Source organism: Ursus arctos, unplaced genomic scaffold (genome assembly GCF_023065955.2).
Source record: "Ursus arctos isolate Adak ecotype North America unplaced genomic scaffold, UrsArc2.0 scaffold_19, whole genome shotgun sequence".
Lineage (NCBI taxonomy): Eukaryota > Metazoa > Chordata > Mammalia > Carnivora > Ursidae > Ursus > Ursus arctos.
Window position 1 is genome coordinate 24,076,974 of NW_026622863.1, and position 13,040 is coordinate 24,090,013.

The 13,040-nt window shown below is 40.0% G+C and overlaps 1 protein-coding gene across 2 annotated transcripts in view; it reads left to right on the top strand.

The window, feature by feature from the left end:
• The window catches only part of NIP7 (nucleolar pre-rRNA processing protein NIP7), a 60,436-nt gene that overhangs the window by 38,319 nt on the left and 9,077 nt on the right, over window positions 1–13,040 (top strand). Inside the window, exons 5-6 of one of the 2 annotated variants that reach the window (XR_008960100.1) lie at window positions 10,577–10,742; window positions 11,694–11,754. The gene's annotated coding sequence lies outside the window, so the exon portion shown is untranslated. Of the gene's footprint in view, window positions 1–10,576; window positions 10,743–11,693; window positions 11,755–13,040 lie in introns of those variants that run through there. The other variant, XR_008960099.1, reaches the window with a different exon arrangement.

A 13,040-nucleotide genomic window follows, 5' to 3' on the forward strand; every position in this document is an offset into this window, starting at 1 on the left:
TGAAGTGAGATAAGTCCTTTAAACAATGTCTGATATATGTTAAATCAAGTTAGCAAGTCTAGAAAAAAATAATAATACCCAGTGTCAGGGAGGGTGCTGTGAAACAAGCACTTTCAGCCAGTGCTGGTGAAAATGTAAATCTATAAAACCTTTCCAGAGAGCAGTTCAGGAAAACAAAACAAAAAAACCACAAAAGCCATAAAACGTCCATTGTTTATAAACTCATTTTATGGAAATAATTGTAAATGAGCACCAAGATTTAAGTGCAAGTGTTTTCTTTTTTTTTAAAGAGTTATTTATTTATTTATTTATTTGACAGAGAGAGACAGCGAGAGAGAGAACACAAGCAGGGAAAGCGGGAGAGGGAGAAGCAGGCTAACCGCTGAGCAAGGAGCCCAACATGGGGCTCGATCTCAGGACCCTGGGATCATGACCCGAGCGAAGGCAGACACTAAACGACCGAGCCACCCAGCCACCCCGTGCAACGGTTTTCATCACTTACTTAGAGTATACATTAGAACTAGAAAGAGCCAATAATAAGATTATTAAATAAGTCATGGTGTGTTCATAGTAAGGAATTTTATTCTGTGATAAAAATTATGCCCCTCCCCTAAAAATAAACAAACAAATAATTATGTACTCAAAGATTACTTCATGCTCAAGATAAAATAACAGAAAAGGGGTAGAAACATGTAATGTGACCACACATTTATGGAAGTTATAATCTGTAAAATATTTTTTTGAGCATTTACTATTCATCACTTACCATGCTAGGGTAAATAAATGCCATTATTTAATTTACTTTTCATCAAAATCCTACAAAAAAGGTGTTATTATGCCAGTTTTACAGAAGAATTAAACTGAGGCTCTAGGAGGTTAAGTGACTTGCCCAAGACGTTATAATGAATTTATGTCTGAGTCTGATTTTAAATCCAGATCTATTTGCATTAGCCAATATAGAACAACAAGAGATTTCAAATTTGTTTTTCCTTAGACTTTTCTATATTTTCCTAATTTTCTACAATGAGTAGAGGGAAAAGATCCCCAATAAATGTTATCCTTTATGAAACCTTACCATGATCCCTGACTTAAAAGAGGCTGAAGGAACCTGCAGAGCCTAATAACTTCCTGTCTAGAACAGGACGTTTCCAGTCTTATATTATATGTGAGATTTTTTAAGTAGTACACTGTGAGATAGTAGAAAATATATATATTGGTCTCTGCCCCCGGCTCCTGGCACAGAGCTTCTAAAACTCTGGTAATTTCATAAGTGATAAGAGCACTAGGAGCATCTCTTGTTCTAAAAAGATAACTCTGGGTGGGCTCCCAAATGGCTCCTGGATGGGAACTGGTCACCAGAAAAGACCAAGCCATGATTAGAAGCTTGGAATTTCCCACTATTCTCCTATTCTCTTGAGAAGGGAGGAGAGCTAAAAATGGAGTTAATGATCTCTCATGCCTCCATGATGAAGCCTCCATAAAATCCCAGTAGTATGGGGTTCAGAGAACTTCCAGGTTGGTGAACACATCCATGTAACTGGTGAGTAACTTACCCCAAGTCCAGCAAGACAGAAGCTCCTGTGCTGGGGACCCTCCCAGACCTTGCCCTATGTATCTCTTCACCTGGATGTTCATCTCTATTCTTAATCATGTCCTTTAATAAACTGGTAAACATTAGTGTTTTCCTGCATTCTGTGAGCCACTCTAAGCAAATTAATGGAGCTGGGGGATCATGGCAACCTCTGATTTGTAGGCACATTGGGCAGAAGTTGTGTGTAACGGAGTTAAATTGTAGAACATCCAGCTGGTGTCACAAAGAATTGCTTGATGTAGAAAGAAACCCCACACATTTGGTGACCACAAGTGTCAGAAGTAAAGCATTTTGTGTGAAAGTAAAAGGAGGGGAAAACTGGGTGTTTTTTTCTTAAACATACACCAATAACATTTTAAAAATATTAATAACTATGAACTTTTTAAAACACGCACTTGAAACACACACACACATAAACATACAGACACATCCTACATCACTCATCAGGCCTGTCATTACTTGGATATTATTGCTCAGGACAAAGCTTAGGCAAGTTTTTAGGTAAAAAATAATGAGTCATGTAAAGTATGATGTAAATACAGGTGGCCTGTGGATATACCCAAAATCATAAAGGTGACATGGGAATGCTGGAAGTGTAGGAAGCACTGTTCCGGCATCTGTGAGCTAGAGAACAGCAACAGGGGATGGAACCCAGCATGGTCAGAAGGTTCTTCAGCTTTTTGACTCTGCACATGGAACGTCTGTGTCAAGAACACACATGGTTGGTTGTTCCCAATCCCACAGATGAAAGTTCTCTGTGGTCAGCAGTGAAGGTTACAGAAATCTGATAAAGGAAGGCTTTGGGGTGGGACCAGGGGACAATCTCGTTGGAAGGCTATGTGAGGGTACTGTTGAAGCCAAGTGCATCAGGCACTGGATGTTAGTTTGAGGAAACAACAGTTGTCTGTAGCAAAGAATGGAGGAAGGGAATGATGAAAATAATGGGAGGCTTAAACTCCAAAGCCAAGCCACCCATTGGCATCGCCTCTCCCAACCTGGGGCCCTAATCCTCGCAGGTCAAAGACTCAAATATGGTCTTATCCACCACACGTGTTTGCTCTATATTTATTGAAGCCCTGCTTTGTTTTTGTTTAAAGATTTTATTTATTTACTTGACAGAGAGAGACAGCCAGTGAGAGAGGGAACACAAGCAGGGGAGTGGGAGAGGAAGAAGCAGACTCCTAGCGGAGGAGCCTGATGTGGGGCTCGATCCCAGAACACCAGGATCACACCCTGAGCCGAAGACAGACGCTTAACAACTGCGCCACCCAGGCGCCCCTGAAGCCCTGCTTTGTGAGTTGAAGCTCCATTGGTTCTAGGGCGATGAATATAGATAAAACACTAATTTTGCCCTGAAGGAATTCAAGGTCTAGGTGGAAGATTAACATGTAAAAATGACATTGTATTTTTAATTTGAGCAATGGTGATGTATTACTTCTAGAGCTCACCCCAGCCCTCCCCGGCAAACAAATATTCCTAAAATGGTTTTTTTAGGTCAAAGTGATAAGGAATAAATTAGGATTGTATGGGGCAGTTGAAAGACTCTAGGCTGGGCGTCAGACATATCTGGGTCAGAATTCCATCCACTTTTTTTTGGTGGTCTTCAAACTGGAATTACACGCCCTAAGCATGAGCACTTTTCAAGGGGGATAAACCTTTATGTGTTATGTTTCTTAAAACTGATGTGAGAATACACCAATGTCAGAGATCCTGCCAGTTTCCCTTTCCCAATCAGCTTTCTCTCACCTTGCAAAGATTAGGCATACCATCCGCATCTCACTTTGGTGTATATTACGATGTTAGAAACCGAGTTGGATACAAATACAGGCATAGTTCAAGACTAAGGTCCCTGGGTGGCTCAGTCAGTTAAGCATCTGCCTTTGGCTCAGGTCATGATCCTGGGGTCCTGGGATTGAGCCCCGAGTCCAGCTCCCTGCTTGGCAGGGAGTCTGCTTCTCCCTCTCCCTGTGCACTCCCCCACCCCCCGCTCATGTTGTCTCTCGCTCGCTCTTTCTCTCTCTCTCTCAAATAAAGTCTTTTTTAAAAAAGACTAATTAAGGTCCCATTAACTATTCCCTTATTCATTTCATTGAGAAATGATTTTTTTTTTAAAGTAGGCTCCATGCCGAGCAGGGAGCCCAATGCGGGACTTGAACTCACCACCCTGAGATCAAGACCTGAGCTGATATCAAAAGTCGGACATTTAACGGACTGAGCCACCCAGGCATCCTGAGAGATGAATTTTCAATGGACATAATTTTATACTGCTTCGATCGATATTATTAGTGTATGACTTACAATGCTAGCTTAAGCCCAAAGAAAATTAATATTTAAAGTCTTGTAGTGAGGGACGCCTGGGTGGCTCAGTTGGTTAATCATCTGCCTTAGGCTCAGGTCATGATCCCAGGGTCCTGGGATCGAGTCCCACAGTGGGCCCCTTGCTCAGCAGGGAGTCTGCTTCTCCCCCTGCCTGCCGCTCCCCCTGCTTGTGCTTTCTCTCTCTGACAGATAAGTAAATTAAAAAAATAATAAAGCCTTGTGGTGATAGTATATTTTTTAAGATTTTAAAATGCAACAAAAAATATATGGTCATATGTTGTTGCAGAGTAATAGATGATGAATAAAGGACTTTCGAACATAAAACCCTGTTGCTTTAGAGTAATATTTGGTGGGAGACATAGATTTCAAGGAGAAAAAGAATGGTTTATAATGTATGACTGTTAGGGTGCCTGGCTGGCTCAGCCAGTGGAACATGTGACTCTTGATCTCAGGGTAGTGAGTTCAAGCCCCATGTTGGGGGTAGAGCTTACTTAAGAAAAAAAGTTTATTAAAATGTATGACTGTTCAAGAAGGGCCTGTCCATATTTTTTTATTTTTAAATGGATGATGGTGGATATCAAATCAGTATGGTACTTATATTTCATTGGGTGTATTTATGGCGGTGATATCACAGTTTTATTTTTGAATGTTAAGATCTGTAATGTGCCAGAAAGTACATCTTTTGCATCTAGTTAAATGCATGCTGAATCACCCCCAGAATGTTCCCTTTATGCCCCTTTCAAGACACTCCCCAACCACCAACCACTGTTTGGATTTCAAACATCTTAGTTTGTCTGTTTCTAAATTTCATATAAACAGAATCATATAGTAGGTACTCTTTGTGTCTAACTTCACTTGCGTAACAGTATTTTTGAGATTCACCCATGTCATTCCTTTTACTGCTGAGTATTGTTCCATTATATGAGAATCCACAATTTATTTATTCATTCTCCATAGATATTTGCGTTGTTTCCTTTTTGGGGCAATTACAAATAAGGCTGCTACAAGCATTATTGTTCAAGTAAAAAAAAAAAGTAAATAAGATGGAAACTTTTAGATGTCAACTTTAAAATGTGGAAGGAGATACACATTCTTAGCAGTGGTTTCTTGTCTTTTTCCTTTTAATTGTGAACTATACTAGACCCTTTAACAATGCAGAAGTTAGGGACATTGACCCCCATGCAGTCAAAAATCTGCATAATACCTTTGACTCCCCCAAAACTTAACTACTAATAGCCTACTGTTAACCAGAAGCCTTACTGATATAAAATAAGCGGTTGATCAACACACATTTTTTATGTTATGTATATTACATTCTGTATTCTTTCAATAAAATAGGCTAGGGAAAAGGAAATGTTACTAAGAAAACTATAAGAGAAAATTATGAGAAAAAATATTAAGTGTACATCCATGTATAAATTGGACCTGCACATTCAATCAAACTGCCAGTGGTGTTTAAGGGGCAACTATATAACATTTGTACAAAAAGGACACCAAACTGTTTTCCAAAGTAGTACCATTGAACACTGTTGCCTTAGCTTGTGTTGCGACAAGCTGATGAGCATATAGTTATGTTTGTTGCAACTATCTTCTCTCACTCTCTGGTTTATCTATCAAGCTCTCTACATAAGATATTTATGAACCACAATGTATAACTTTAGTGTCACTGAATCATTCTCTTTATCTATCATTCTTTTCCTTTGTCTTGAGGGCTATTAGTGGCTTAATAAATCCTTTCCTATTCAGAAGTCAAGAAGATATTTTCATATACTCTTAAAAGCTGTAGATTTTTGCCTTTCACTTTTGTTTTTTATCCACCTGGATTTGATGTTGTGTATGGCATGAAGTAGAGACCAATTTCATTTTTTTCCACCGTGTGGGTATCTAGCTATTCCAGTACCAATTTATTGAAAAGATCTTTTCCTACTTTCTGTACTGCCTCCTTTGTTATCAATTAAGTGACCATAGGTGTGTGTGTCTGCTTCTAGGAATACACAATTTTTCAAAATCATTTGATGAGATATGCAAGCAAGAAGAATGTGAAGATCAATCTACTTAAGTTGTGTGGCTTTTATCTGGTTATTTAACTTCTCTGAGTTCCCCACACTGTTGGGAGAATAAAATGGGGTCATGCAATAAGGTGGTTAGTAGTTCTGATCCAGTAAGCCTCGGGGAGCAGTAGTAATAGTTTGGTTTTTTGTTTTTGGCTGTTGGTTTTTCTTCTTTCTTTTCTTTTCTTTTCTTTTCTTTTCTTTTCTTTTCTTTTCTTTTCTTTTCTTTTCTTTTCTTTTCTTTCTTTCTGTTGTTATATTTTAACTGCCTTGGAGTCCATGAAAACAACACCTGCTCGGGGCAGGAACTGCCAGGGAAAGAGCCCAGCGGACGTGACATTTGGGTGGGTCGTGAATGACGATGGAATCTGTCATCTCTTTTTATGACTGCCATCTGTTGGCTGTCCATGGCGCATTTCCCACGTGTGTTGCATCTGTATGATATTTTATCTGGCTCAGAAGGGCCCAGAGGGAAAGGCCTGAGCCCCGCCCCACACCTCGGCTTGTGGTGACCCCCAGTAGCTCTTGCCCAAGAAGACCTAGAAGTTGTTCTGTCTCCATGTTTGTTAGACACACATACATGTCACTGAGGGCAGGGCTGGGCCTTTTAAAAATTCCTGCCACTGTAGTACTGCAGGATTCCCGAGTTTCACCCACACAGTCCTCCCTCCCCAAACCCAGCACCGGCCAACACGTACAACAACAAACTCACCCATTCGCCCCCAGCACCACCACCCATGGCAGTGGTGAAACCCGTACCACACCCCCTGCACAATCTTGCCTGTGGTTGAGTGAGCATAGGGTCTTGCACACAGTAGGCACTGGATAAGCATCAGGTGAATAACAAATGAGTTACCACATGAAGATTGGGATATAGCAGCACATTCCCATCTGCTGCAGTGTAGCAAGACATGGGTAGATTATGTGGCTATTGCCAGTTCTGAGTGTGCTCGGGAATCATAGTGGGGGGGGGGATTTAACTATTCCTGCCCCTCCCCCCACTATTGAATTAAAACAGAGAAGGGATGTGCAGAAGAGAACTACTTTTCATTAATTCTCTGGGAGCTTCTATTTTGATGCCCGGTCAGGTATGGGAATGATATAATTACTAAACATCTGCGTCCGTGCTTCTTCAAAAGTACTCATTTGGCAGTATCTGACAAAACTTAAAATTCACCTGCCCTTGAACCTATACTTCCTCCTAGATTTTATCCAATACCCGGAAATACAGGCACAAGGGTATTCAAGGCAGCATTTTTAAACAGAGAAATACTTAAAACTAGGAAAATGTCCAGTCATTTTATTAAGCAAATTTTATTGAGACAGCAGTAACAACAACAAAATAATAAATTCCCTGCTCTTAGATTTACATTTTAGTTTATCAAAAGAGGACTGAACGAATAATTTATGGTACACCTGAGCAGTGGAATATTATTCTCCCATCAGAAAAAAAATGAGGTTGTCAATATACTGCTTTAAAAAGATGTTCAAGACAGGAACCCCTGGGGGTACCGGGGGGGGGGACCTGGCTGGCTCAGCTGGAAGAGCATTCAACTCCTGATCTCCCGGTTGAGTTCAAGCCCCACAGTGGGCACAGATATTACTTTTAAAAAAAATGTTCAAGACATATTTCTAAAAAAAAAAAAAAAAAAGGAAGCTTTTGTATATATTACTATTCAAAATAAATAAAGAAAAAAGAGAAAACTAAGCTACACGCATATAGCATTTTCCTATGTGTCTATAAACATATTGGGGTGCCTGGGTGGTGCAATCCGTTAATCATAGGACTCTTGATTTCAGCTCCCGTCATGATCTCAGGGTCATGGGATGGAGCCCCGCACTCAGAACTCCCCAGCATGGCACCTGCTTAAGATTCTTTCTCCCTCTCCCTCTGTCCCTGCCCTGCCCCCGCACCTGTGTATGTGCACGCTCTCTCTTTCTCTAAAGTAAACAAATACATCTTTTAAAGTGTATATATACGTATGTGTAGATACATACAGATATATAAGTAAAAAATTATGGGAGAATGTTCAAAAAAACTGTTAATGACAATTATCACTGGGAAGGGGGCAAGTTTTACTTTTCTCTTCATAACCTTTTATGCTATTTAAACTTACTAACTTAAGGAAATACTACTCTTATTATTTTTTTGACTGCTAAAAAATTCCATACAACCTTGAGAACCTGTGAGATTTAAATTTCCAGCAGGGGGCAGCAGTGATTCTAAAATATCTGTGACGTCAGCACAAAACGGAGGATTAGTGTCCACAGATTTCCAATTCCAGGCCCAAATAATGTATTTGGATCACCAGATTAAAAAGGGAACAAAAAGCAATAACCACAGAAAGTTTAAAATGCTGTAGGGATTGTTGTGACAAAACATTTTCTATATAGTTCTTTATTAACATTTGTCTAAACTTTCCTCTCTGGAGTGCACAGTTTTCTCGTCCATTAAAATCAGAAGATTTGAAGAGATAATCTTAAAAGGTCTCTTTTCAGCTCTAACATTATATGGCTTTGAGAATATAAATCAGTATCAGGAAGAAACAAGCTCCAGTGCCCTCTGAAATTAATTGGCTTATCAAAGAATGTGCTTTACAATCCTTAGCTGATCAGGATGAATTATTACCAATTTATCTCTAGTGTAGATCAAAGAATACTTTTTTGGAGGAAGAGGGGAGGATGTTGTTATTTATTCAATTCACTGGTGGAGAGAAAGGAGAACTCTCCCACTCTATAAATGTTTAGCATGTGTATAAAGGTCGTAAGTCTGGTGTTTAGAAATTACACACAGGCTTACCAAAGAATCTTCACTGAGTTGGCCAAATTAAACAACAGGCAGTTGTACAGAAATAAACACAAGTTAACATTTAACCCCAGCAAGTCCCTGTTCTTGCTGCTCCATCTTTCTTAATAGGAGACTGAGAGGGTCAGCAGGCTGCTAGCTACTCTAGGAAGACACTGGGCTCCTCTGAGAACCCACCCATCTACCACTTTTATCAAGTACATATTTTTTTATTAAGGGATAATTGAAATACAATATCATATTAGTTTTGGGTATACAATAAGTGATTAAATATGTATATACATTACAAAATGGTCACCACATAAGTCTGGTTACCATCTGTCACCACACAAAGTTGTTACAATATTTTTGACTATATTCCCTATGCTGTACATTACATCCCCATGTCTTATTTATTTTATAACTGTAAGCTTGTTCTTCTTCTTCTTCTTCTTCTTCTTCTTCTTCTTCTTCGTCTTCTTCTTCTTCTTCTTTTTTTTTTTTTTTTTGGTAAGTTCAACACAGGGCTTGAACTCAGAACTGTGAGACCTAAACTGAGATTAAGAGTTGGTCACTTAACCCACTGAGCCACCCAGGCACCCCTGGAAGTTTGTACTTCTTAATCTCCTTCACCTATTTCATCCATTCCCACACCCCTTGGGCAACAATCAGTTTGTTCTCTGTATCTATGAATCTGTTTCTGGCTTGTTTGTTCTTGTTTGTTCATTTGTTTGGATTTTTGGATTCCACATATAAATGAAATCATATAATATTTGTCTTTCTCTGACTTATTTCGCTTCGCATAATACCCTCTGGATCTATAAGTGTTGTCACAGGTGGCAAGATTTCATTCTTTTTGTGACTGAGTAATACTCCATTGCATGTATGTACCACATCTTATTTATCTATTCATCTGTCAATGGACATTTAGGTTGCTTCCAAATCTTGGCTATTGTATGTAATGCTGCAATGAACATAGGAGTGCATATGTCTTTTCAAATTAGTACTTTCATTTTCTTCAGATAAATAGCTAGGAATGTGATTGTTGGATTGTACTGTAGTTCTATTTTTATTTTGAGGAAGCCCCATACTGTTTTCCACAGTGGCTGTACTAATTTACATTCCCACCAACAGTGCATGAGGGTTCCCTTTTCTCTAAAGCCTTGCCAGCATTTGTTATTTCTTTTTTTTTTTAAGATTTTATTTATTTACTTATTTATTTGAGAGAGAGAGAAAGAGCATGAGCCAGGGGAGGGGCAGAGGGAGAGAGAGTAGAAGGCTCCCCACTCACTGAGCAGGGAGCCCAATGTGGGGCTTGATCCCAGGACCTTGAGATCATGACCTGAGCTAAAGGCAGATGCTTAACCAACTGAGCCACCCAGGCGTCTCCACATTTATTATTTCTTATCTTTTTGATAATAGCCATTTTGACAGGAGTGAGGTGATAACTTATTATGGTTTTAATTTGCATTTCCCTGATGATTAGTGATCTTGAGCATCTTTTCATGTGCCTTTACACACACGCACATATAGTTTTTTAATTAATTTATTTATTTGAGAGAGAGAGAGCAGGGGGCAGAGAGAGGGGGACAAGCTGACTCCGTGCTGAGCACAGAGCGCCACACAGGTGCTCGATCCCCTGACCCTCAGATCATGACCTGAGCCAAAAGAGTTGGATGCTCAACCAACCGAGCCACCCAAGGCCCCTCCACACACATATGTTTTTAAGCATCTGAATCATAAACTTTTCCAGCTATTGCTTCATGTCCCAAGAGCAGTGCTCCTTTTACAGATAACACTTTATAAATTATAACACTTTTTTTCTTTTAGCATTTGCCTAAAGTTACACCACTAATAAGTGGCTGAGGCAGGATTCAAACCTGTAACTATCCAGCTCCAAGACCTCACACTTGACCATGGCACTATATGAAAGGAGAGGACGCACATCATCAACTTGTTACCCAGAAGCTGTGAATATCTGCATGAGTAATTGTGTGTAAGTATATGAAGTGTGTGGCTGTTAGGTCACTAAGCTCTGTCTAGCTCACATATTTTAAGCACTCACCATGTGCTAGTCTTTGTCAGGTATTGAGAGTAAGGGTGTCAAAAGATGAATTAGACTTGATTATCACATTTAAGAAATTTCTGGTTTTTGGAGGAGTGAAGAGCCAATGAGTCAACAAACAGAACATGTGAAAAATAATAGGGAAACAATTAAGAAAGAAGAAATTAAGGCAGCAGAGCAGGATGGCTAAATCTATGGGCTGCAGAGTCCAGTTCTTAGCTGTGGGACCTCTTAAGTCACAGTTTCCTTATTGGTAAAATGGGACTCTAGTATAGGTAATTGTTATGAGGGTTAAATGATATAAAGCATTATTAAAATGCTTAGCCTAGGACCTAGCAGATGGAAAGGCTCGTTAGAATGTTAGTTAATAATATTGTTTGATAAAGCTTAAGCAAAGTAAGAATCACACATAGCTACCACACTTCTGAGATGTTGACGCTCCTCTCTCAAATTATTCTGAAGGTCCCAGCACCAAGCGACCCATTTCCTTGAGATTTATTCTTCCCCCTGACATGGTTCTCTTGTGATGCTACTAGAAGGTCTCCAAGAAAGAATGAGGTGGCAAAGGGGCCCCAGACCCCATGCACCAGAAGCTTGGGCTTTTTTGCAGGGAAGGAGAACTGGGATTGGAACAGCCCTTGTGACAGGCAAATCAAGACAAATCAACTTGGAGTGTTTGTTAGAAAATTTCTAGGTTCCACTCCCTGAGATTTTCATTTTGCTCCAAATTGAATTTCAATCCATACTTTATTAATATTTAAATATAACTATAATCATGGGGCAGGTTCCATGTGATTTTATCCTGCAGTCAATTCCCTTCCCCACCGGATTATTTATTGTTTTCTCCTAAACACTGACCTACCCCCTTTCTCGTTGGTCAAGGACATTGCTTTGATATGCTATAGTGGCTGTGGGTTTTAGCCCTGAGTCTTGGCATGAGACATACAAGTTCTTTCATCTGAAACCCTCGGCCTTCTGACTGCAGGAGGTAACGTAACACTTCTCTAAAACCAGCTGAAAACTCACCTCCTTCTGGAAGCCTTCCCTGCTGAGTTCTTTACTTTTGCATTCTGTTCTGTGTCACAGAGGGAACTGGGACTGTTGAAACCAGAGAAATGTTCTTCGTCTTTGTCATGTGTGTGTAAGTTCTGGTTCTTCCCACTGGGGGCAGCATGGACTTTGTGGAGAGAGGAGGGACTCTGGAATCTGGCATGAATCTGGCACCACTCCTGAGTTCTCAGATTCATTCTGGCTGTCCTTTGTCACCTTGGGACTGCTGCTTTATTCTCGTGGGTTGTCATCTTCCATCCTGACTTCTTCAGGCAGCTGTCCCTTCCCTGCTTCCCTTTAGTTCTTCCCAAGAGTGGACAGAGGGCTCCTTTAACTTCCAAAAGGACAACTAAATTCATACTGTGAGTCCCGCCATTTACTACAGTGTCCTCATCTGTCAAATGGGGATAATTATAGGGCCTTCCCCCACCGAATTCTTGTAAGAATGAAATGAGATCAGGCACATTTACCGGACTTCGCACATGGCAAGTCATGACAGATACTTTCGACTGGTTCTCTCAAAATCCATTCCAACCCCTTTCTACCTTGCTTTCTGAACAGCAGAAAATAGAAAGCTAAACACTTATTACATTTCTTCAACTCCCTTGCAGCTCTGATTCTGTTTGTGATTTAGATGCCGTTTGTGTGAGACTTTAGAACTAGGAACTCTGTGGAGGGAGAGGCAAGTGGGAAGCATCTATTTTCCCAGTGCTGATCATGGCAAAGGTAACATGATTCTGGAGCCAGCAGCTGTCGGTGGCAGCTTAGATTCTGGATGGTGGCAGAGGCTGCGGCTTGCTTGTCAACCCAGTTCTGCAGTATAATTTTGGAAGTCATTCCTGGATGTTTAACCTAGAGTATATTTCTTAACTTTCCGAACGATTCTGTGAGCTAGCCATACCCTTCAGTAAATCTCTTTGTGCTTCAATTAAAAGAGGGAAACCTGTTGTCTGCAACCAAGAAAATTGACCAATACTTAAGTATTCAATTAGCTGTTACTATTATTTTAAAACTTTGTTGAAGGCTTGGTAGTAAAGCAAGTAATTACATTTCGTGAATGGAAATTTAAAACTAGCTACTAACTAAGACCATGTAAAATGATTTCTAGAGTAGCACTGTCCCATAGAGCTTTCTTTCATAAGGAAAATGTTCTATATTTTCCATATATACCCAATATGG